Genomic DNA, 24457 nt, shown 5'->3' on the forward strand with positions numbered 1-24457 from the left:
TTGCTTGAAGCTGTCTGTCCATCACCACTTGTGTTTATCATTGTCAGAAGGAAAGGAAGGAGTGTGGGAGGGAGTGGGCAAGGAAGGAGAAAAGGAAGGAAGGAAGGAAGAAAGGAAGGAAGGAGTCCATGGGCTTGTCCTACACCATCAGAAGACAGGCCTCAATGCTAACTCTGTTCAGACTCTGGAAAAATAGCACCAGAAAGTATGAAAATGAGATGAAAACTAAAACCCCCTAATATCCAGAAAAAATGTCATCTGCTCAGTTCCCTAAATCTAGCACATGTCCCCATATGAGCTAAAGAAGTAAACCATCTCAAAATATATGCGAATTATTATTCTGCCCAGAACATTAACTACATCATTGTAAGAAAAATAACATAGAATGCATACTAATATGAAGGTATATTTTAAGTAGTGTTCATCATAATTGATCTGATTCTAATGAAAGTCTAATTACTAGAATTAAGTTTATCTTTTTCCATTCCTAATCTTATTAACATTAATTTTAATACCATTTCAGTGGGTTTTCTAACCAATCGACAGAACAGTTCTGGGATGATTGCCTTTATAATAGTTTTATAAAAACTTCTTATGAAAGAAAGCATAAGTAAGTAGCACCAATATAATTTTCCTGAGTTCTAACCAGTATCACTCAAAAAAAAAGTCAAAAGTACAAATAATTAATTTATTTTTTTTTAAACTAATCAAACCTATCGCATTATGTGGTACAATGAGCTCATGCCATCCAAACCTCCTCACCAGTACTGGTTTTGAGATCCCACGGCATTGCTAACCAGTTATTCAGCACAAACAATTACCAAGAAACAAACGTTTACTCGAGAGGCCACTCCAGAGGCAATGGCACCTGTGAGAGGGGCGCAAATGTCCATGCCCAGGGCAGGTGGATGGAGACAGAACGGAGCAGGGAGGGCGGCCTCCTGGAGCATCTAACTTGGCAGACAAGTGCAAGAAAGACAGAGGGGCAGCAGCTCTCTGATACAGAATCAGCAGCCCTGCAGAACGGGAGACCTCCTGACACGGGGACTGAAGGACTGCAGATGACAAAGGAGACTCACAGACGGCAGGTGGCTGCACGGAGCCGTGTTGGCTGAGCTGTGGTGCTGGGCCCTCTGAGGATTGTTAAGTGAAGGGGGAAGGATGACAGATGAGCTTTGGCAAGGTCACTCTGGTAGGGATGAGGAGGATGAACTTGAGTTGGGGTGGGGATGGGGTTGAGGGAGGTGTCGGGACCAGTCAGGAGGCTGTTGCACTCCCAGCCTGGACAGTGGGAGCGGAAGCAGCAAGTGCTGGGGAACCCGTGAGCAGATTCCAAGGATCAGTCTGCTGGGGCTGCATAACAGTGGCAGAAGAAGGCTCTAGCCAACGGCCAGGCTGGTGGACAGAAGAATAAGGTTTTAGTCCCTGAGAGGGTCCCAGAACAGGAACACAGGGACCCTCATGTAGCTCTGGGGTTTCTGGCTGCCAGGAAGTACCCAGGGTCCCCTCTGGCCTCATTTTAGCAGAGAAGCCTGAGATGACTGCTGACCTTCCAGTTGCTATGAACCTGAGCGACAAGAGCCTGGGGTGATGGCTCAGCCCTAAGTTTTGTGACAGGCTGGATCCCAGATCCTGGCAGACAGAACCAGTCCCCATCTCATCCAGAAAAGAAAGGCCACCTGGTGTCTTGGAAAAACCTGGAGCTGGGCCTCAGAAGTCCTGGGCTCTAGACCCACCTCTGCGCCTTCTGAGCCCATTTAATCTCACCAGGCTGCTGTCTTCTTATCTATGAAAGGAGAGCTTTGCTTGGAAATCTCTAAGGTGATTTCAGCTTTAAACCATTCTGAATCCCATCTTCCTGCTGACTGACATTATAATTTTACAGAGGCCTTATCTTTCCTGCAAATAAATGATCCTCCACAGCAGCAGAGCCTTTCAGCCTAGCTTAAGTCGCCCTGACCTTTTTATCAAGTGGTTAATAAACACCCTGGTGCTGACGATGCCGTCCTGCCTGCGTGTGTGGCCCTCGGAGGGCCCTTCCAGGCACGGAAAAGCCGCTTACATGATTAACGCCAAGAACACAAAACTCCCTTTGGTTTTCCCAAAGCTGAGCACAGGAGAAAGGTGGTCTGCAGGGGGCCCTGAGTCAAGAATGCTGGCTCACGTTTCCTGCCTCATTTATCTTCAGAAGGGCTTGTCTCCACGAGAGTCCACGTGGCACCGTTGGTCACCCCCTGAGGAGGTTACAGACATGGTCAGAAGGGTCCCACATCAGAAGGTCAGTTTCATCTTGGTGCCAGGAGAACCTCCCACACTAAGCACCTGTCTTCACACAGCTGACAGGAGGGTGGCAGGCATGAGTGTGTTCCCAAAAGACCAAGGGACAGTGCACACGAGTTCTAAGACACGGCAGAGTGCTGTGGTACTCCATCAGATTTTCTAAAATGGAGGCACTTGTGAAGAAAAATAGACCCTCTGGCTAATTCTTGTATGTTTATTTGCCTTGCATCCATGTTTTGGGATATCATATTATCAATTGACCATTCATGAATACAAGGCTATGAGATAAGAAGTGGTAAATACATACATTATCATCACACAAAACGTTTGTAACTTTATGTGGTAACAGACATTAACTAAACTACTGGTGATCATTCCACAATACACATAGTGTTGAGTAGTCATGGTGCCCACCTGAAGCTAATACAATGTTAAATGTCAATTACCTCACAATTAAAAATATATGTATGTATAAACGTATATGTATAAACATTGGAGGAAAGTGTGCAATGTAACTAGCCAGTCCATTATCAGTGATCTGGCGTCTATGTATATTTGAATTATCAAAGGTACTAGGAAAATGAATGGCTTTTTTCTCACACATATGCAATTATATATCGGATATCACCTCTGTGTGTAGCTTTAAAATCATTATACTTGTCAAACTGGGCAAGTATAAAAGTAGAGTACCACTTAATTAGTTAAGAAGACATTTGTGAACTATTTAATAATAAGCTTCTTTTAATTGAATTTCATTTTTGCTCTCAGAATAATTCTGACAGTACTACCTGCCACTCCAAAAAGCAATAATTGTACTGAAAAGCAATAATCTTTGGATTCACGATTTGATTGTCTATGAATTATTTTTCTTTTATGGCTGGAACCCTAATATAGCAGCGACTGGCGGAGAGGTGGGAAGGGAGGTAGGAGAAACATGGGATCTGAAAGCTGCCAACAGGAGGCAAAGGGGGCTGGCTGCGGCCACCATTGCTATTTGTTCTGCCTGAGCTTCATTTTATAAGGTCCACATAGGGGCATCACTTGGTAAATACCAGGGAGCTCTCACAGCAGGACTCCCGGGCTCGGCAAACACACTCATGCACAATGCTCATAAACGGGCCGTCAATCACATGGGCTCCCGGCAGGGGAGGACTTCCCAATAGGTGTCACTGTGCTCTGGGTGCCTTTGGCTGCCCAGTTTGTGGGCTGTCTCTGAGCAGTGCAGACCCAAGCCCTTCTCCTCAGAATCTAAACTATTGCCCTCAGCACTGGCTGCCTCACAGCTCCGCTCCTTTCCTCCTACAGAGCAGGGACAGTGGCACCCGCAGTGACACGTGGTGTGCTGCCAAAGGCTAAACAGACATTGCTGCTGGTACAGAATTCAAATACAATCAGAACCCCCACCCTGCCTGGGAATGAGGGTCACTGCCTCTTCGTACCTCCCCTACCCCTGGCTGGGTCCCTCCCTTGCCTCCAAAACCATGGAAGGAGTGTTGTGGGTAGCTGGGAGCCTCTTGAGCTAGTCCACAAACACCTGGTAACCTCTTCACCTTGAAGCACAGCATCATTCTAGGGGGTTGTGGGTAGGGGACGCAGAGGTCCTTTCAGCAAAGCGGCCCAGAACACAGGAACTCAAAGCAAACCTTGGACCAAACACCACTGGAAACAACAAATACAGTAGTTGACAATCACTTTTCCTAAGAGCTTTATAATGCACTTGAGGACCTGATTTAAACTTCAGGTGTGAATTATAAACCATCCACACTTCTCTAAAAACTCACCTTGGGGTATACTAAAGACTATTTGAGTTCCATGCAATTCAACAAACATAGTGATGCCGAGAGGAAAAGGGCCCAGTGTTTACCCTGGAAAGGCTCACAGACACTGTCAGCTAAGCACTGCAATGCAATGTACTGTGTGTCCTCATGAAGGACAGCAGAGGAGGCATGGCTGTCCCACTAGACCTGGCGGGCAGGTCAGCCAGCATCTGACATGAGCCTGAGTGAATGAGCTCACCCAGTAGGATGGAAGGCAGAAGCAAGGTGTGTTCCAGAAAGAGCTGACAAGGTGGCAGGAGCAGGGGAGGAGGGTAGCATGTGCATATGACTAGATGTAAGCAGGGGAGGGGCTTTGGGAATGAAGAGCATGTGGACCCCCAAGGTGAGAAGGAGGGGTAGGAGTCAGATACGCTGCCCAGATTGGAGGGGGCTGGGAGACAAGGAGACTAGGAGGACTGAGGAGGGAACGAGGCTACAGGAACTTGTCTCCTTCTCTCTCTGCTCTGTCACTACCACTCACACAAGATGAGCCCTAGGAGACACAAGGGGAAAAAAATCCCCAAATCTAAGACAAAAAGACAGAGAAAGTAGGAAACCCCAAATGAGTGATTTAAAAATCAGAGGGCAATCCACATGTATGACCTTTATCTCACACCATTCAGAATTGAATTCCAGATAGATTATAAATCTAAATGTAAAAGGCAAAATAATAAAGCTTTAAGAAGAACATGGGAGAACAGGGGAAAAACAGCATTAATCATAAAAGGGAAAAATTGGTAAATTGGACATTAAAACTAAGAACTTCTGTTCATCAAAAGATACCATTGAGAGAGCCAACCTTCAGAGGAAAAAGACATTCACAAGACATATATGAAAAAAGGTCTTGTGTCCAGGGTAAAACAAAACAAATTTGTATAAGTCAATTTTAAAATCCAATAAATCTAGACAATGAAATTCAACGAACTGGGCAAAGGGACTGACACTTCAAAAAGATGTTAGCCACATTGTCTATGAACATGTGGAAAGATGGTCAGTGTTGCCCATATCACAACATGACATAGTCTACACACTCACTATGGCTGCTGAAACAGACAGAGAGGCAATGCCAGCTGTGGGCAGAATGAGTGATGGGCTCTGGTCCTCCCCTGGGAAAGCAGACTCATTGCTTTGGGAACAGTATCTATGGATGCTGAGAAGGTGCCTCCCTCTGGCCAGCTCTCACACTCCTAGTTGTTCCCACACAGCAATGAGTGTATGTATGTGCACCAAGAGTCGTGAACCCACAGTAGTCATAGCAGCACATTTGTAGTGGCCAAAAAGGAGAAATGATCCATTGCCCACCCAGGGCAGAATGGATTACCAATGGTGGTGTGGGCATGCATGGGCAGATACACCAAGGTGAAAATGAAGGAGCTACAACCACACAAGGGTCAATTTCACACATGATGGAGAGTGAGAGAAGTGGACACAGAACACACACATGAATCCATGAATGCGTAATTCAAAACCAGGCTGTTTAGAGGTGGGGTAGAGGGCCCTCTGAGTGGGAAGCAATGACTGACTGGAGGCGCAGGGGATTCTGGGATGTTGGCAGGATTCTATTACTTCATCTGTATCTTGTTTGTCTGGGCGTGTTCAGTGTGCAATTAAAGGATTTGTCTATTTTCCTGTGTATCTGTGTATAGTGGGCTAAATAGTGGCCACTGAAAAGATAAATCCACATCCGGATTCCCAGAATCTTATGTGACAAAAGACTGACTATTACCTTACATAGTTAAGATATAGTTAAGGTTTTTGAGAGGCAGAGCTCATCCTGCATTATGCATGTGGGCTTTCAATCTAAAATGAGATTGTCTTTGTAAGGGATAGGAGGACACAGAGACACAGAGAAAGTCATGTGAAGACAGAGACAGAAATTGGAGTGACACTGCTATGTCACGCTCCAAGGAGCCAGGAGGTGGAGAGGCAGGAAGGATCCTCCCCTAGAGCCTTCAGAGGCCAGCCCTTCCTGCTGGCCCCCAGAACTGTGAGACAATAAATTTCTGTTGTGTTAAGCCTCTGCATGTGTGGTAATTTGTTACAGCAGCCACAGGAAACTAATACTCGTATACTTCAATGAAATAGGAAAGAAAGAAAAGTAAGACCTAAGGATGTCTAGGTCCCACCCTGAACCAAAAAAGGCAAAACAGTTGGAAAATGAGGTCTTAGCAGCCACATAGTGATGCCAATAATACCTTACCAGGTTTAAGAACCACAAAGAGAGACGTATGCTTGCCTAACACCCTGTGGAAAGGCCCTCGGTGGGGAGCAGCCGATTTCAGGTTGCACTGAGGCCCTTCCAGGGCTGGCTGTCATGAATATAAAGTGAGAGCATAGCCCAGTTGTGTAATTTTCCCCTGCAATGTTCAGACACTCAGGGCAGATGGATGGATTTAATCAGAGCTGGGATGTTTCCAAGTAATTATAAAATAGAGGGAAGAGAGCAAGGGAATTGAGGGTATGTAAAAGAAGTGAGTATAGGAAAGACCACAGAATCTTAGCTGGATGAGAGGGGAAATGAGGATCGGGGAGCTAGGTAGTGGACATGTGTAAAAATGGAAGACTCGGAAGCCTCCAGGAGGGTGGGAGAACACAGCAGGGAGAACACCAGGAGACCAGGCAGGTGGAGGAGGCAGTCAGAGGGAAGAGACTTGCAAGAGATTTGGGAGGAGGTAAGGACTCTGTGGGGATGACAGCCTTGGGTGTGGCCATGGGAGTAGGTGGCCGAGGTGGGCAGGGGGAACATAGTTGGAGCATTGAGAAGGTCACAGAACACTGATTGGGTATCCCCTGGATCATCCTTAAGGGGACCAAAGACATGAAAGTGGTGAGTAGAGGGAATATCATGACCAGAAAGAAGCCAAAGTCTCAGGGAATGAGGGAGAGGACCCACAGGTCAGGCATGACAGCAGTGGCACGTGTGCTTGAGAGGGGCTGCAGGAGTGAGGGAGGAAGAGGAAGAAGGCTCAGAGATGAAGTGATGGGGCACGAGGAGGGCCCCTGCTCCACTGGGGCCATGGACAGTGAGAGGTAGAACACTGTCCCTTTGCGGGGTGTCAGAGGATGACTGGGTTCTGCAGACGGAGCTTTCAGAGAAGAGGCTGAGGAGCAGCAAGGATTTCTGCACACAGGGTTTACTGGTTCTGCACTCTAGAGTTTACTGAAAAGAAATACATCAGGGAGAAAACAGGTGGACATTGCTCTTTATCCACAGACACTCCAATGTCCAGACAGATTGGTGAAAAAGCACAAGACAGGCAGCTTCCCAATCTCTCAGCCCTGGGTGTTCACAGGACAGGTCCACACTACATCACTGCCTCCTTCAGATGCTCACCGGACAGCTTATCTTATGACTGCCCCCTGCAGATGTGGGAAGTGAGCGAACTGGGGCTAAAATAAGTCTGCCATCCCAAGGGGCATTCCCTGGCTCCTACTGTGTGACATCAGCTGCAAGGCAAGTGAGGCTCAGAGCGCCTATGTGGGAGATGCCTCTCCTGTGGTTCTTTGCTGGGGCTGAGCAGGCTGAGGGCTGCATTACCCAGACCCACACACCCTCACTGCAGTACCTATGGGTCCCTCATGCTGCTTCTTACTGTACTGTTCATTGAGGCATCCTTGATGCCTACAGAGCCCATTTCAGCCCCAGACCCTGCAAGCAGGAACTCCTGATGCCTTCAGCTGAGGCCAACCCCTCCTTTCCATCTTGTGTTGTGGCCATCCTGGAGGGCACTCACCAAAGGAGAGTTCTAAAAAAGATCTTCTCTATGGCCAGATGCATACTGCTGCTTTGCATGAGCTCAAGAGTACCACAAGAATGAGATCCCACCCCCCTGCAGAATCCAAGATTCTCTCAGCTAGTGGAAAGTGAATGACCTCGGGACTGGGGGGGACCTTCAGGCAACCTCAGGCATTAGTTTTCTGTTGCTGCTGTGACAACTTACCACTATCTTGGTGGATTAAAACAGTATAAATGTATCTTCATGTTCTAGAGGCTAGAAGAAAAAAAAAAAGTTCTAACCAGGCTAAAGCCAAAGTGCAGTCAGGGTGGCATTCCTTCTGGAGGCTCCAGGGGAGGATCCATTTCCTCGCCTTCTCCAGCCTCTAGAAGCTGCCCAAGTTCATGGCTCATGGCCCCTCGCTCAGTCTTCAAAGCAGCAACGTTGACTCTTTGCTCCCTCTCTTCAGCACCCATACAACCCTCTGACTCTCTTCCTCTGCTTTCCTTTCCACCTTTAAGAACCCTTGTGATGGCTATGGGCTCACCCAGATAATCCGGATGACCTCCCTATGTGAAGGTCAGCCAGTTCACAACCTTGATTCTCCTTCATTGCTCACCTAACATTTCCACGGGATCCAGAGAGTAGGATGTGGACATCCTCAGAGGCCCTTATTCAACCTATCATGCCTCTCGTCTTGCCCAGGCTTACATTGTCCCATTTGGTTCCTGAGGTGGCAGGGAAAAGACAGGCTTCCCTGGCATTCCCCAATTAAGGCTGAAGTCATCATGATGGAAAGGCCCCTTCCAGCAGCTATTTACTTTGTACAGGAGCCAACATCCTCAAGAAGTAGAGAGAGCTCTAGAAACACCACTGCCAAAGAGCCAGAAATTCTAAAATTCACTATTAAAGACAGGAGAGTTTTTGCAATCTGTGCATTATTCCCAAGTTAGGTCACCACTAGGTGAACAAGAACCCACCACGATTGAAGTAGCATGTGCTTCAAGGTGAGAGACTGAAGCAAAGCAGGGACGGTGGAGAAGCAGGAAGGTAAGGGCAGAAGAGACCCCAGAGAGAAGCAGGAGGAAGACAGGGCCCCAGCCTTCCTGCGTAAGTGCTTTACTTCGTCCAGGAGGAAACAGCTGGTCCACACCTGCACTGCATCAAGAGCCATTCAGGACAATTGCTTAAAGGTGACTTAATTGTTTAATAATGGTACCTCATTCATTCCATTCTCAGCCAGACCTCTTGTGTCCTTCCCAGCAAAGGAGAAGAATGAATACATATTAACATTTATTAAGGGCTCTGACTCTACTCCAAGTGCTTTCCGTACTTTGCCTGCAGGCATTGCTGAGAATACAGGCATAGCTCTCAAGAACCGCCTGGTAACTAAGGCTGAAAATTCTAGCAGCCAGTCCTTTCACAGTTCTATACCCCTCACAGCCTCGCTTCTCAACCGCAGGCCAAGAGTGCGCCTAAGGGTAAAAAAGCAACAGAATAAACAAGTGAAGGTTTTCAGGCCAATGATTTTGCTCAATGCAAATAATTTAACAAAAAAATAACGTATTTTATTTAAAACAAATACAAGCTACAAATAAGAAATCCTTTTTAAAAATCTGCTGAGACAGGTCTTTTATTTTTGCTTCCAAACTGTATGAATCCAGGCAGAAGTCTTTTTCCTCTCATATGAGAGGATGCTTTGCGGGAAAGGTTTGAAGTTCACTGTCAGGGCAGCTGCTCTCCCTCCTCTTCTGCCCTGCTGCCATGGCCCAGCATGTGGAAATCCTAGTCAGTCCCCTGGCCCTATTGTTGCTTTCACAGAGCCTCACAGGATAGAGTTAGAAATGTCCACAGTACTGGACTCAGGTTGTGCATGACTACATTTAACTTCCTCTGAGAGTATAGTACATTGTCTGCGCTTTTAAAGACCTCAGGCCAGCTCTAGGAGTCTTCCTCTGTGACATTTGGGTTAGACCCATTGGGACAGTTCTGGTCTTGGCTGGGCTCACTCGTGGATCTGTGCTCAGTCGTGGGGCTGGATGAGGAACGGCTGGTCCAGAACGGCCTCAGCTGGGTATCTCGCTCTACGCCACATGGTCTCTCATCCTCCAGCACACTAGCCCTGACTTGTTCGCCGTGGTGTCTGAGACAGTGGAAGCACACACCGCCCCTTGAAGCCTACACTTGGAGCTAACACAGCATCACCTCTGCCACATTCTGTTGGTCAGAGCCAGTCATGAGGTCAGCCCAGATTCAAGGAATAGAGAAACAGACTACATTTCTTGATGGAAGAGTTTCCAAGTCACGCTGTAGACAGGGAGGAGAATAATGGTAGCAATTTCTGCAAACATGCAGTTTTTTCTGTTCTTCCATGATTCAGTGCAGGATCTCTAGATTAAAACTTTCTCACAATGGTTCCCATGGAGGCACAGAGGAATACTCCCCAGACACATGCATGTGCATGTTTGTGCGTGTGCTCTCCCCATCACAAGATTCCCAACCTCATCTGCACAGTCTCCTTTGCCATGATGATAGCATTCCCAGGTCATGGAGGGTGGGGTTTGGACATCTTGGGGGCCATCATTCAGCCCACCACAGCAACAAGAGCTCGGTCCACAAGCAAGGGAGCTGGAACAATCGTCATTTGCAAGAGAAGAGTGAGAGTCCTACAGTGCATCCTGGTGCCAGGGTGCTGACAACTAGCTCAAGTGAGCCCTGCACATGCTGATAAGGGAGAATCTCCAGGGATATTTTAGTGAAAAAAGGTGAAAAGCTAAACAATGTGTATAATAGGACCCATTTGTATCTGAATAAGCACAAACCTGAACATATACTTATGGGGTTTCTGTCTGCAATATACATGTAGTCAGTAGGGAAAAGGCTGGGGTCTGGAAGGTGCCACCTTCACGGCACCATTTGCATTTCTCACCATGGAAAACAAGCATATGAAATAATAGTAGTACGCATGCTGTCTGGTTTTGCTTGCTGTATAAGATAACATTTGTACAGACAAAAGGCTATTGAAGTTTAACAAGAGATGCAATAAAAAGCTGGTCCAAATCAATACCGTTTAAGCCCTGTTATATATACAGGGAGGCTGCTGCGCTCTGTGCTGAGTAACATTTCTGGTTGCACACTGTGGACAGCAAATACATGGTTATTGGTAATAGTAATGATAATGACCTCCATTTGCTCCTGCAATACAATTAGTCTCACAGTGGGGCATGATACACACCTGAGGACTGGCATTCACATTTCACTCGTGTCCCCAACTTAAAGGGGTCAGACAGATAGCAGTTTACATAAAAGGCCCATCCTGTGTTTTGCTTTGTGCCTTAATTTCATAACTCAACCTAACCCAGGGCCCCAGCTGCTCCTTTTGATTAAATCAGTGGACAACTGTGTTAGTGGCCCTTTGGGACACTGGTGCGGCAGCCAGCACACACTCGAGAATTAATAAACATCGCGGCACGAACGGCTGCCCAGAGGGCACCTTAAAATGCGTGCATCTTCCTCCAATATACTGCCAGGGACAAATACAGATCCCTGCAGGGTTGATTGGGGGTGGTGCATAGACAGTGTGTGAAAGGGAACACATCTCAAACTCAGTCCCCTCGTGGGAGGGAGGGAGACTGAGAAGGACACAGGACAGAGCTCAGGGCATTTTCAGGGGAAGAGTGTGAGGGTGGGGGAGGAGGAAGAAGAAGGAGAAGGAGAAAGATATAGGAGGCGGGAGGCCTGTGAACTCTCTAACTGTCTATGCATCCATCACCTCCCCCAGCCTTGAGAAGGCACCGGCACAAGGAATAGGAAGGTCAGAAGAGATGATTGCAGATGAAGGGGAAAAGATAAGTTGAAAATAAACTGGGTGTGATGCTGTCAAGATGTTGATGCTGCTGATACAAACCCTGGCACTGTAGCCAATGCAGGAAGACAAGAACCAATGTCCTTCCCTCCTGGCTCCCCAGACCCCCAGCTCCTCGCCCCCATCCACCCATGGGCCACAGGAAGTGTTTCAGAGCCACTGCACTTCCAAGTTTTTCCAGCTTTATACAGGGGAGTCAGCCCATCTCAGAGGGCCAGGGCCAACACCTTCTGGCTTTTTTAGTGGTTTGTGCATCTCTGCGGCAGCATCTGGACACTGATTTGCGACTACAGACGGGGGTAGAGGTGAACCGGCATGGGAAGCATGATGTGGACCTGGGGCAGGACACTGACAGTGCCACTCACCTGCAGCTCGGGACACAACGGGGAATGGGCCACAAACCCTGACTCTGCTCCAGCATCTTTACCATCGATGTTATTACCCAGCACCCCCAGGGTGAGCCTGTGCAAGGCCCCATGTCCCCGTCCTTCTCGTTCCGGCATCTATCTAGATGGTAGAATGTGACTCATCCTTCCTTGTGCCTTGTAACTTTCGTTCTTAATACAAAAGACCCCACATATTTGTCAAATAAACAAACAAAAATTCATAACTCTGCATCTGAGATCTGAAGTTATTTATATGAAATTTAAAGTTTTAATCTTAAGTTACCCCTACCAGAAAGTCTCTGCAAGAAAGGACAAACATCAGTACCCAGTATGTGGAAATCCACGTCTTTCTTTGTTCTGAATGTGCCGGAGCCAGCCCCGTAGGTTGCCTGACAACGCCCATTCCCAGTCCCCTCCCCTCTTGCCTGCCTCTACTCTACGGGTTGTGAAAGCTAAGATCTAGATCACCTTACCTCCCTTGTAACTAGGGGTCATAATGACCTGCCACTGTGGCCAGTGGCATGTGAACAGAAGTCTCTGAGACAGATAACCCTTCTAGAATAAAATGGGAATGCCTCCACAGGAGAAGTCTTTGTTCTCATCACCTTTTGCCTTTCTTTTCTATGTCCTCCCTATGTGGAATGCAGACATGATGTCAGGACATTCAGCAGCCTTCTTGCGATGTGAAGGCAAAGCCACTTATTAAAAATGGCAGAGGAAAAGGTAGATCAGTGTGGGTCCTGGCCGATGCCTGTGAGGGGCTACAGCTGTTCAGCACAGACAACTTTGAATTGCTTGTCACCACAGAAAAACTAACCTCTATCACTTCAAGTCATTGCTAGTTGACCCCTCCCTAATTTGAAGGCAACCTACATAAAACAGTAGATAAAAGCCAATAATGATTATAATATAATTAATGTAATAAAATTACATAAACATACATATATAATTATTTTCAATTATCCAATGTATTCCATTTTAAATTATCCTGAGAGATCTAGTATGTACAATTGCTTTTAAATTTTAAAGTATTCTTGATGTTATATAAGATTGCTCACCCCTAAAAGCCCTCAGAACTTCAAAGATAGTGAAAACAACATTAAATGCCTCTGCACCATTGTAAATAATCCTAGCTCAATGGGGACCACAAAAATAGAAGTCAGAAAGCCCTGCTGAAAGCAAGATTCTAGCAATCCTGCTTGTCTTGCACACCAGTCACCTAATTGCTGGGCAGTAAAAGGCCTTGTGAAATGTAACTCAGTCACAGAATCCCAAGGATCTGAGGCAAAATTATAAAGTCCAGAGCAGAAGGGGGTTAGGGACATGAAAGAAAACAAAGGGACACGTGTGACAGGCCGAGCACCCACACAGCTTCGGCAGCAATCAGGCACATGGGGCTGGTCCACCTATCTGCCGGTTTGCAGCTTTCTGATTCTGCTACAGACGATGCTATAAATAAAGTCAGAAATAAATATTCCATCAGCGCATCCCTTGTTCTCTCAGCCTGTGCGTGTTCAGCTGCAGAGCAACACTGCCTCCCTTCCAGCGCTCATTATCCTAATGGCTCCACCATAAAAACAGCAAAAAAAAAACTGCTCCTGTGACCCCACTTGCCTGTGCCCACATCACAGGAGTGGCCAATCTGTCTGACTGCACATCTCGGCAGGGAAAGTTTAGAAGGAAATAACGAAGGACCTGAGCACTGGCTTCCGTAACCATGTCGCTGCCCGCTGTGGGAACAGCGCAGTATCTCCACCTTCCTCCTCACCCTCCTCCAACCAGCGCTCAGTGTCCCACTGGGGCAGTGTGTTGGGAGCCAAGAAAATCAAACAGTTGCTCTGGGAACCGAGACTAGAAATGAGACTCAATAAAAGTAAGAGAGGAATAATAAAACTAAGAGACCCCTTATTGACTGGTCGCTATTGGCTGATTTATTGAGTGAGGGCCTCAAAAGGGCTAAGCACAGCAGAGAGTAAGCACACATGTGTCTGTCTGTTCAGGTGCCGTAACATCTACACGTGTGTGAATGTGGACGTGAGGCACGGGGCTCTTCATAAAATAAGTGACCGCAGCAAACAACGACCACCGGGTCGGCACTGGCCTCCTCCTGTATTTCCAAAGCGTTTTAAAATTAAATGAACGTGTGCATCACATTTCTCCATGCACTTAGCAAATGAAAGAAGCCATTTCAATGTTTGTCTTTAAAATGGCACTCAAGAAATGCTTACTGCCAGCCCGTGGCTGACGTGCTACTGGAGGGAACCTGTACTCACCAGCTCGACAGAAAGATACAAGCGTCCCCCTGGGTAGGCTCAGTATCAAACAAGGACATGCAGTTTGCATCAGTGCATGTGTTACCTTTCCTCTCTCAGAGCACCCATGGGAGCATCTTCCAGCACTGCCATGCATGGGAACCAGGAATGCCCTCCGTGAACCTCCCTTCCGGAGCTCCCAATGCTCCTGCAGTGCCTCTTCCCTGCGTCACCTGCGTCAGGGCTGCACAGGCAGGCGGCACACAACTTCTGTGCACTGCTGGGATTTTTTGCCACATAAAAAGCCTGTTCCGCCCTCAGCATATTTGCAGTAATGAGGATTTATTGAAGTGTGTGTGTGTGTCAAGGCCGTCTGCAAGGATCCCTGCTTTCACAGCTTTGTAACTTCCACTGTCACATACAATATTTCTTCCTTATCGCCAAGCCAGAAGGCCTATGTCTTTTTTTCCTTCTTATGTAATTCAATTTTTTTCCTTTCAAAAAGCAGAAAAGAATCATATGGGACAAGGAAGAAGACAAATGGTGCTTCTGTCTCTACATGGACATGCACTATATTGGTATTTTCCCAAGTCTTCTGTCTTAAACTCTGAACTCATGACCTGTGTCCATGGGTAAAGGGACAGACATGTACACACTGAGCAGTGGCTGGACTCTGGGTGGATCTAGAAGAATGGACATGAAAATCCCAGAGTGAGGCCTGACCCTAACAAGGCTGGGTCAACAAAGCCTTGATGGCTGGCCTGCCTAAAAGGACAGAGTAGTAGATGAATGGTGACTTCCTGAAAGATCTGTCCATTGGGACCTGGCAAATGTGACCTTATTTAGAAAGAATCTTTGCAGATATCATTAAGATTCTCAAGACGAGATCATCCTGGATTATCCAGGTGGACCCCAAGTCTAGTAATAAATATCGTCAAAGAGACACATAGGAGGGACACATGGAGAAGAAGAGAAGGCCATGTGAGACAGAGACAGAGACAGACCACAGAGACAGAGACAGAGACTGGAGGGATGAGGCCACAGAACACCCAGAGCCACCAGAAGCTGGAAGAAGCAAGGATCCTCCCCTAGAGTCTTCAGAGAGAATATGGCCCTACCAACACCTAACACCTTCATTTCAGACCTCTGGTCTCCAGAGCCACGACAAGAAATGTTTTTACTGTTTTAAGCCACCCAGTTTGTGACAGTTCATGATGGCAGCCTCAGGAAACTCACCCAGGCAGCAGCCGGGGATTCTGGAGACTGTATTTACTCTCAACTGTCCCTTCCTACTTAAAGAGCTCCTTATGGCTGTGCTGTTGTTCCTCCTCAGATAAATCCTTGACCTCTGAGGAGAGAACAATGAAAATTCTCACAGATATCAGAAGAGAGATTAAGTCTTGGTATATGCTACGTAAGGTCTGTCCAGAAAAAGTCCAGTCAATGTTAATATAATGACCACAGTTTGCATGACATCGATGTAACCTGGCAGCCAAGGAGAGTGGACTGGAATGTGCATGTGTGAACAATGATGCCTTCACTGTATTAGTGAGTGGAGGCAGTAGATACCATTGAGTATGGCATGTGTACTGTGTGGCTGTCACATTCAAAATGACTGAGTGAGTAGAGCAACAATTCTGAATCCAATTTTGTATTAAGCTTGAACATGCCTCCTTGGAAACTATTTGGATGATTCAGAAGGCAGAAGCTACGGGCAACTGGTGATTGGCAGCTTCATCATGACCATGTGCAGCTTCATCATGACCATCATGACTCACACATCATGTCTTGTGCAGAGTTTTTTGAGAAATATCAAATCACCCAGGTGACTCAGCCCCTCTACAGCCCAGATTTGGTGCCGAGACTTCTGGTTTTTTCCCAAAACTAAAATCACCTTTGAAAGGGAAGAGATTTCAGGAAACCATCGGTGAGATCCAGGAAAATACAATGGGGCAGCTGATGGCAATTATGAGAATTGTGTGAGGCCACAAAGTGCCTACTTTGAAGGAGACTGAGGCTTCATTGTCCTGTGTACAATGTTTCTTGTATCTTGTGTCTTCTTCAATAAACATCTATTTTTCATATTACATGGATGGATACTTTCTAGACAGACCTCGTATTTCCGATATCTCCTCTGCAAAATCTTTTCCAGGATGATGACTTCACATGTTTGAAGTGTTTTTAGAACCTTGGGTTAAACAAGACTATGACAATTAAACTACAAGTGTAAATAGTAAATACAACCATTGCCTCTTCAAAGATCAGTGAACAGATTACCTCTTCTAACTGTATTCTGTACCTTATCTGTTTGCTCAGTTGGAGTATTAGTTTCCTATTGCTGCTATAACTGTTTATCACCCACTTAAACAATACAAATATGTTACCTTATACTTCTGGAGGTCAGGCGTCCCAAAATCAAGTTGTCTGTAGGGATGCTTTGCTTTTGTAGTCTCTAAGGAAAAATCTGTTTCCTTGTCTATTTCAGCTTCTAGAGGACACCTTACCTTAACTCATGGTTCATGGCCCCTTCCCAGAGCATAGTGTAGAATCTCTCTCCCTCTCCCTCTCTGCTCTACTCTTCCCGCCTCCTTCTCCCTATCTCACCTCTGCTTCCTTCAACACCCATCCTTCCTACTGCCTCCTCTGATTAGGGAAATTGTGATGGAATTAGAACCCCTGGATCATCCAGAATAACCTCTCATCTCAAGATCCTTATCTTAATCACATCTGCAAAGGCCCTCCCCTGTACCATGTAAGGTAACAGTTCCAGGGTCTAGGATGTGGATGTCTTGAGAGGTCATTATTCTGCCCACCATAGATGGATATAATGCGTCAAGAGTATATATAGTCATGTAGGGAGATGTAAAAAAGGAAATATGGAAAGAAGGAGTGGGTAACATTGCGATAAGAGTCAAGTTGGAGAAATAAATTAAACATGGAAACATTGCTCAGGAGTTTTATACTTGGCTAATCGCTGCTATAACTTTAAGAATGAAGTCATGCAGCTAGATTTTTTAAAACTTCTTAATGTAGATAAATGATCTAATTCCAAATAATACAACTATGTAACTCTTATATAATAAAAAGAACCATGGGTATTTTATATAAACATATGCCTCTGTCACAAATGGCTGCTTCGATGGCCCCACAAAGAACCACACCTCCCAGAACTCATGCCCCTAACTCAGGGCTTGGCCACCGGCCTAGCTTTGACTAACAGGACAGCAGCAAGCAAGCAAGACACAAGCAGGAAGTTTGTACAATAGGATGTGTCCTTTTAGATCATTCACTTTTGGGACCCTCCCTCTCGGAACACAGAGTCCAGGTGATGAGCAGCCCAACCTTACCACTAAGAAAGGGCATGTGGAAGAGAACTGAGGATCCAGCCAACAACCCAGGACCCAGCCCCAGCAAGCATCACCTTGCCAGCCATATAAGTGGACTACCTTGGCAGTGAACCTGCCAGCCTGAGGTGAGGGTCCTGTGGAGCACAAGCTGTCCCCAATGAGCTTTGTCCAAATCAAAGAGTCATGACTAAATAAATAATGTTTTTTCTTTTTGGCTACCAAAGTGAATTGGGGGAGGGGAGTGGTTGGGAAGAGGTAGATGAGGAAGAGATTGGGTATTATGCAAAATGAAATAACAGAAATGTCCTCTTTTTTCCCCATTCATTATTTCTTTTTTCCTATACATCTATTTCTCACTGACTATTGTATTAGTTAGCCATTGCTAGGTAACAAATTACCCCTAAAATTAGAGACTTCAAAGAACAAACACTTATTGGCTCAAAGATTCTGTGTGTCAGGGACCCAGGCAGGGCTTAGCTGGGTGCATTGGGCCCAGGATCTCTCATGGGCTATAGCAAGCCATTGTCACTGTAGTCAGCCAGTGCTGCATGGGCAAGGGTCTGCTTCTCAGCTGGTGGACGTGGCTGTGGTGGGATTCAGATACACTGGCTTCTGACCAGAGGCACCAATCTCTTGCCATGTGGGCCTATCTGCAGGGCAGCTCCCAACAGAGCAGTCGATGGCCTTGTTGAGTACAACCACCCTGCAGACTTAGACCAGTCAGGCTGTGGGTAAGGGAAGTAATCTTCTATCTTCTTTTATTTTGGGTCTTCCTGTTGCACTGATTTCACCTCTACCTTAATATAAAATGATTTGACTTTTCATTTCTATCTAAGAAATATAAGTACATGCATTTGAATTTTTACATTAAGTTAAAAAAAGTTAAAAAGTTAGTTATGCAATTAAGTTAAAAAATCAATAAAATCTAGATTTGGGGGGTACAATAATTAAATAATAGTGAATAATAAAGCTACATAATAAAGTTATTCTGTACTTAGTATAGCTTGGACAAAAATGGTATTACGAGAGATTCTCAGAAACTACAATAAATTGGATATGGAATCCTTTTAGAGCCAAATAAAATGGACATATGGCTGTACCCTTTAAGGGCAAGCAACATTCTTTCTATAATAATAGGAATAGTTATCACTCATCTGGATCTTTTTGTTGACAACTGAAACTTGGCCAAGGGCTGCGCGGGGGTTCTGGAAAGTAAAGAGGCAAACATGAGAAAGCCGCACCATCGCTGAGGTGATGACCCAGGGACATCAGCTCAGTTGAGCAAAGACAACAAAGTTAATGGACCAGAAGGCCCGGCAAACAGCCTGCCCTCAAAAGATCCCAAATGGGCCAGGATGAAGGGAGTGGGAGCATGAAGTCATTTTGAATAAGGTCTTTTTTTTTTTTCTGTGCAGAAACACACTGAGTGGTCTGGGAGGATCATTTCCCATCCATCTCCACTCCATTCCAAGTTTCAGCTAGAGACCTCAGACAACCGACCGGAACTCCTTTTGATGGAGTCTGGCCATTTTCTTTGTCTTGTGAGTTTCGTCCCCTGTTAGCATCACAGAATGCGGATGTAGGGTCTGGGAAACACCCCGCCTCTCCTGTGAGGATAAAGCAGTCTTCTGCATCCAGTGCAATTTTGACATTTCACCTCCACTGTCACACAATTGCTTTGTGCCATTTCGCTTGGCCACTGCTGGATCCATGCATGACTCCCCAAATACCTGGACTTGCCTGTGTCATATAATTTGATAAGCACCATTATGTGCCAGGCACATAGTAAGTCCTAGAACATAGGAATAAGTAAGACTGGCATGATCCAGGCTCTTAAGGAGATTACAGTCTTGAAGGTAAGACGTTCCTGTAACTCTGTGCCTTTGATACTGAACGTCAAAGAAAAGACTAACAAGTAGACCAGCTCTGCTCCGGGGTCTCAGAGAAGGTGAGCTAATGCAGGTGCTTTTACACTGCAACCTGGAAGATGAGTCAAGTAGCCAAGCAGGGAGGTGAACCATGAGGGAAGGGATGGGCTGTGTTGGGAGAACCAAATCCTAGCATGGCTGTAGTAAAAATGACAAAGAAATGGGGAATTTAGGAGACTTAGTGACAGGCAAGAGAAGTGGTGAAGGAGGAAAAGGAAGCAAGAATGATGGATCTGGAAGGAAGGGGGTGCCACTTCCTGAGGGGAGACCTGGGGAGAGATTTGGGTAGGAAAGATATGGAGTCCAGCTTTGGCAACACTGAATTGGAGGTGCCTGGGGGACAGCCACGTGGAGGGGAGCAGAAAGTTGGTTAAGGGCGGGTGGGACTCACTTAGCCGGGATGTATACAAACCTGAGAATCTCGGCACAAGGTTGTAACTGGAGCCGTGAGATGGATGGGCTTGCCCAGGGAGAGGGTGTGCCATGAAAGAGAACTCCTGAGAAACAACACAACGTATAGGCGGAGTGCGCTGTTTAGAAGTGAAGGGAGGAGAGGCTCTCGGACAGCAGTGCTTGTGGAGTGGGGCCTGGAATAAGCATTTTTAATAAGCCCCCCAGTGGTTCCACCACAAGTGGGCAGATCCCCTTGGAGAAACACTCATGCAGATTTGCATATAGCTTACACCACTGTAGGTAGACCCTTAATTAATGTTGGTTCAACAAACTTGTTTTTAACAACGGTATATCTTGGTTATTTTTCCTTATCATTACATACAGATTTTATTTTTTCATTCTTTTTAGTCACTGCGTACTAACCCATCAGATAAACCATTAATTTAAGCTATTGCATATGGACATTCAACTTACTGCTTTTCCTTTTTTTTTCTTGTCCTAAACAATGTAACAATGAACATCTGCCTATTCTTCCATAGGTTTGTCTTTTTCTTATTAGTGTAAGAGCTCTATGTACAGTAGATATTTAGCTCTTTGTCATACAATAGGTTTCTTAACTTTTTGTCTTTGGGGTTTATTGTATTTTTGACTCTACATTAGTTTGGGCATTTTTATTTAACATTTATATAACCAAATGTATTCATCTTTTCCATTTGTAACTTCTTAGGTTTGTGGCACACTTAAACAGGACAGCTGTCCCCTAACATTGCCTGAGCCTTTAAAGAATCAAGCCTTGCATGTTCTGCGGGTCCCTCTTGGGTCAATGGCACCTCTGTCAGTTGGGCAGATGGGTCAGCTCCGTGCGGGTAAGTGGCAGAAAACAGAGCCACTTAGAGCAGGACACCTGGTTGTTCGGGGTCATATGACCTTCTTAGCAGTCAGCATCTGTGTCATCATTGGCTGTCGTAACACTTCAGCAAGCCATTCATATATTTTTGTTTGATAAGAACATAATCGATAAACTACCCAGGGACATCACTACCCCACACAGGAACATTTGCCTTTGAAACCAACACCTGGTTATTTCAGGGCTTGAGGGCAACAGGAAACAGGGACAGCAACTCTGAACAAATGCAAATCCTATAACCAACTTCCAGAAATGTATCCTAAATCCTCATTGGACAAGCAGAGGAAAGTGTATGAACAAAGATGAGTGTTTTGTAGTAGTAAAAAAATTGTGAACTATGTAGATATCCAATAGTGATTGATGGGCCTAGTGCAAGACGCGAGAAGGCCACGCGGGGCCGGGCTTGTGAGTGTGCAGGTGCGAGCCCCGCTCAGCCCTGTGCTGGCTAAGTGCCCGAGCAGGGCACCCACCCTCTCTGTGCCTCCGGTTCTTCAATGGTCGGCTGTGGGGCTGAGTCAACACATAAAAAGTGCTTAAACTGTGCCTGGCACACCAATTACACACATTGAGTATCTGCTGTTACTACATTAAAGGAATACTAAGCACTAACAGTTACTATATAGGAGAAAGTTTATTGAACACTCCCAGGTTTTCATGGTACGGTGTTTTAAAAGAAACATTACCAACTTATATATATATAGGAATAATTCTACACCTAATTATTCATGTGTTTGTGAATAAAGAATGTCTAGATAATTAAAAAGCACAACATGACAATTAAGGCAGCAATACAATGCTTTTCTTAGCTGTATTTTTCTGAGTTTTCTGTACAAACACATCTGATATACGATGAGGTCTGTCCAGAAAAAGTCCAGACATTGTTAATATAATAAGAACTGTTTATGCCAGATTGATGGAACCTGGCAGCCAAGGAGAGTGGACTGGAGTGAGTGAGCATGAACAATGCAGACTTCACTGTACTTGTCAGTGGGGGCGGTAGATACCATTGAGTGAGCCTGTGCACTGTGTGGCCATCACATTCAAAATGAATGAGCAAGCAGAGCAACAAATCTGCATCAAATTCTGCGTTAAATTTGAACCTTCCTCCACCGAAACTATCTGGATGGTTCAGAGGGTCGCAGCTATGGGCAACTGGTGATTGGCAGCTTCATCACAGCAATGCACCCACTCACGCATCACATCTCATGCAGTTTTTTGGCAAAACATCCAATCACCCAGGGAACTCAGCCCCGTTACAGCCCAGAGTAGGAGCCCTGTGAATTGTTTTTTTCCCCAAAACTAAAATCACCTTTGAAAGGAAAGAGATTTATGATCATTGTTGATGAGATTCAGGAAAATATGATGGGGCAGCTGAGGGCAATTGGGAGAACTGTGTGAGGTCCCAAGGTGCCTCCTTTGAAGGAGACTGAGGTGTCATTGTCCTATGTACAGTGTTTCTTGTATCTTCTTCAATAAATATCTCTATCTTTCATATTACACAACTGGATACCTTCTGAACAGAACTTCTATACCCAAAAAGATAAAGGACATTCTACTTCTACATAAAGGTGGGGCTTAATATTTGGTTTTTGATTTTTCTTAACCAGAGGCAGTGCAGATAACCTAGAACAGTGATTCAAAGCTCAGGCCCCCCTGACTATACCAGGCCCTGCCTGTGGTAGCACAGCTTTGTAGTCACACGTCAAAAGTGACTGAGCTTTCCAGTTGGTTGCTTGATCTGTGTGCTGATGAAGGAGGTGGGAGAAACATTCAGTCGAAGGAGGAACTGGTGACAAATTTGATGTCTATGGATAGAAGTGACTTAAAGAGAAACAGCCCATCAAAACAGTTGATATTTCACAAGGAAGGCTCCAATTATTGTTTTAATTAAAATGTGGCCCTTGAGGAGGGGCCAAAGGGCCAAGCAAACAGGGAGTTCAGGGTGCACAACGGGGTCTGAGGTGTGGTCCTGGACATTCTGGCAGAGAAGCTGGGGCAGTGGCCACTGTAAGTAACACCACGCCTTTATTGTGAGTCTGCAATGTGGCCTGCGAACCTTTCAATGCCCCTTTGAAATCACAGAACACCATGTCATTTCTGAATCTAAAGACTTGCAAGTGACTGGAACTTGCAATAAATGTGAATGCCAGCAGGTGCAGTGCAAAATGGAGACCAACCCACGAACACAGGGAGAACATGGTACACTACCACGGCACCTCAGGCTGCCATTCCTGGTCATTCTTGGGGATCCACTGTGGTGGTGGTGGTGGTGGTGTCAGTACACTTGAGAGAACTGTTTAAGAGTTCCAGGGCAGTACACCACATACTCAAATCTGCAGTGAAGAGGGGACTGGTGATAATTCCAGAGTGACGCATTATAGCTACACTGCCCTGCTGGGCCACGGTCAGCACACCCCCAATGCTGTCAGGCTTTGTATTATCATTGGCCACAAATAAGCATCTTCACTAATTGATGGCAACCTGCTCTCCCCAAAGTCAGATATCTATATTAAATGGCCCAAGGCCACCTGTGACTCCCAGACCCAGCATATGCAGGGTTTCCCCGTTGCCAGCTACACCCTGTATGTATGTATCAGAACCCAAAGGGGAATCAGGGACACCCATGGACCAGCCAGGAACCAGTGCAGAGGGAATGGAAATGCACCTACCAAAGAAGAAGAGACCAAAACCTGGAGGCACAGTACAATGTTTTAAGTGTGAGGGTGATGGTCTGGAGCAGCTTGGCTACACTTGCAACTGCAGAATGATGTCATCTGCTGAGGCAACATAGTGCTATGGTTTAGAACATGAACCCCAGATGGAGGAGATCAGCCAGCACTGAACATGCAACTCTGCTACATATTAGCTGTGTGAATGGGCTTGCGATTTAGCCTTTGTGCCCATTTTTGGCTTTGTAACATAAATACAAGTTCCCATAGCTGAGGGGTGCGGCCAGACCAACTGAGCTGACTCATGAGAGCAGTGTCTGGAGAAGGCTCAGCAAGCCAGGCCCCAAAGCCTCTGTGGAGCAGGTAACAGTCAGGGAGATTACAGGTGGGAAAACCAACTCAGGACAGGGGGCTGCTGGCTCCAGGACCTAGTGGACAGGGGAGTCCCCTCAGCAAGAATAAACCATGTCCCCATGTGGGAGGCCCTTTCCTAGTATCATTTTGGAGAGAATGGAACTATTAACAAAGTAGCAACTTCCTAAGGTATATGGCCCCTGACTCTCTGGAAGTAAGACCCCTCAGGGGAGCAGTGGCCATGCACAAGTCCCCCCATTCCAGAAAGGGACAGTGAGGACACTGAAAGCTGGGCTCTGACTCTCACTTCCCTAAACCATTCCTACAGTCTCTCATGACACAGACCACTGACACTACTATGCACTGATGACATCAAAGTCCCTAGAGCACGTTCTGGGATCTAAACAGGCTCAGAATCACTCCAGGGAAGCAAATCAACAGTACAGGTTCCCAGGCCCCAGCCTAAGGCCTCTAACTCAGTAGGCCTGATTTGGGCCCACCTTTCTAACAAACAAGTCTAGGTTATGCTGATGCAAGTGGCCT

This window comes from Phyllostomus hastatus, unplaced genomic scaffold (assembly GCF_019186645.2).
Source record: "Phyllostomus hastatus isolate PE091 unplaced genomic scaffold, TTU_PhHast_1.1 phas_contig_58, whole genome shotgun sequence".
NCBI classification, from domain to species: domain Eukaryota; kingdom Metazoa; phylum Chordata; class Mammalia; order Chiroptera; family Phyllostomidae; genus Phyllostomus; species Phyllostomus hastatus.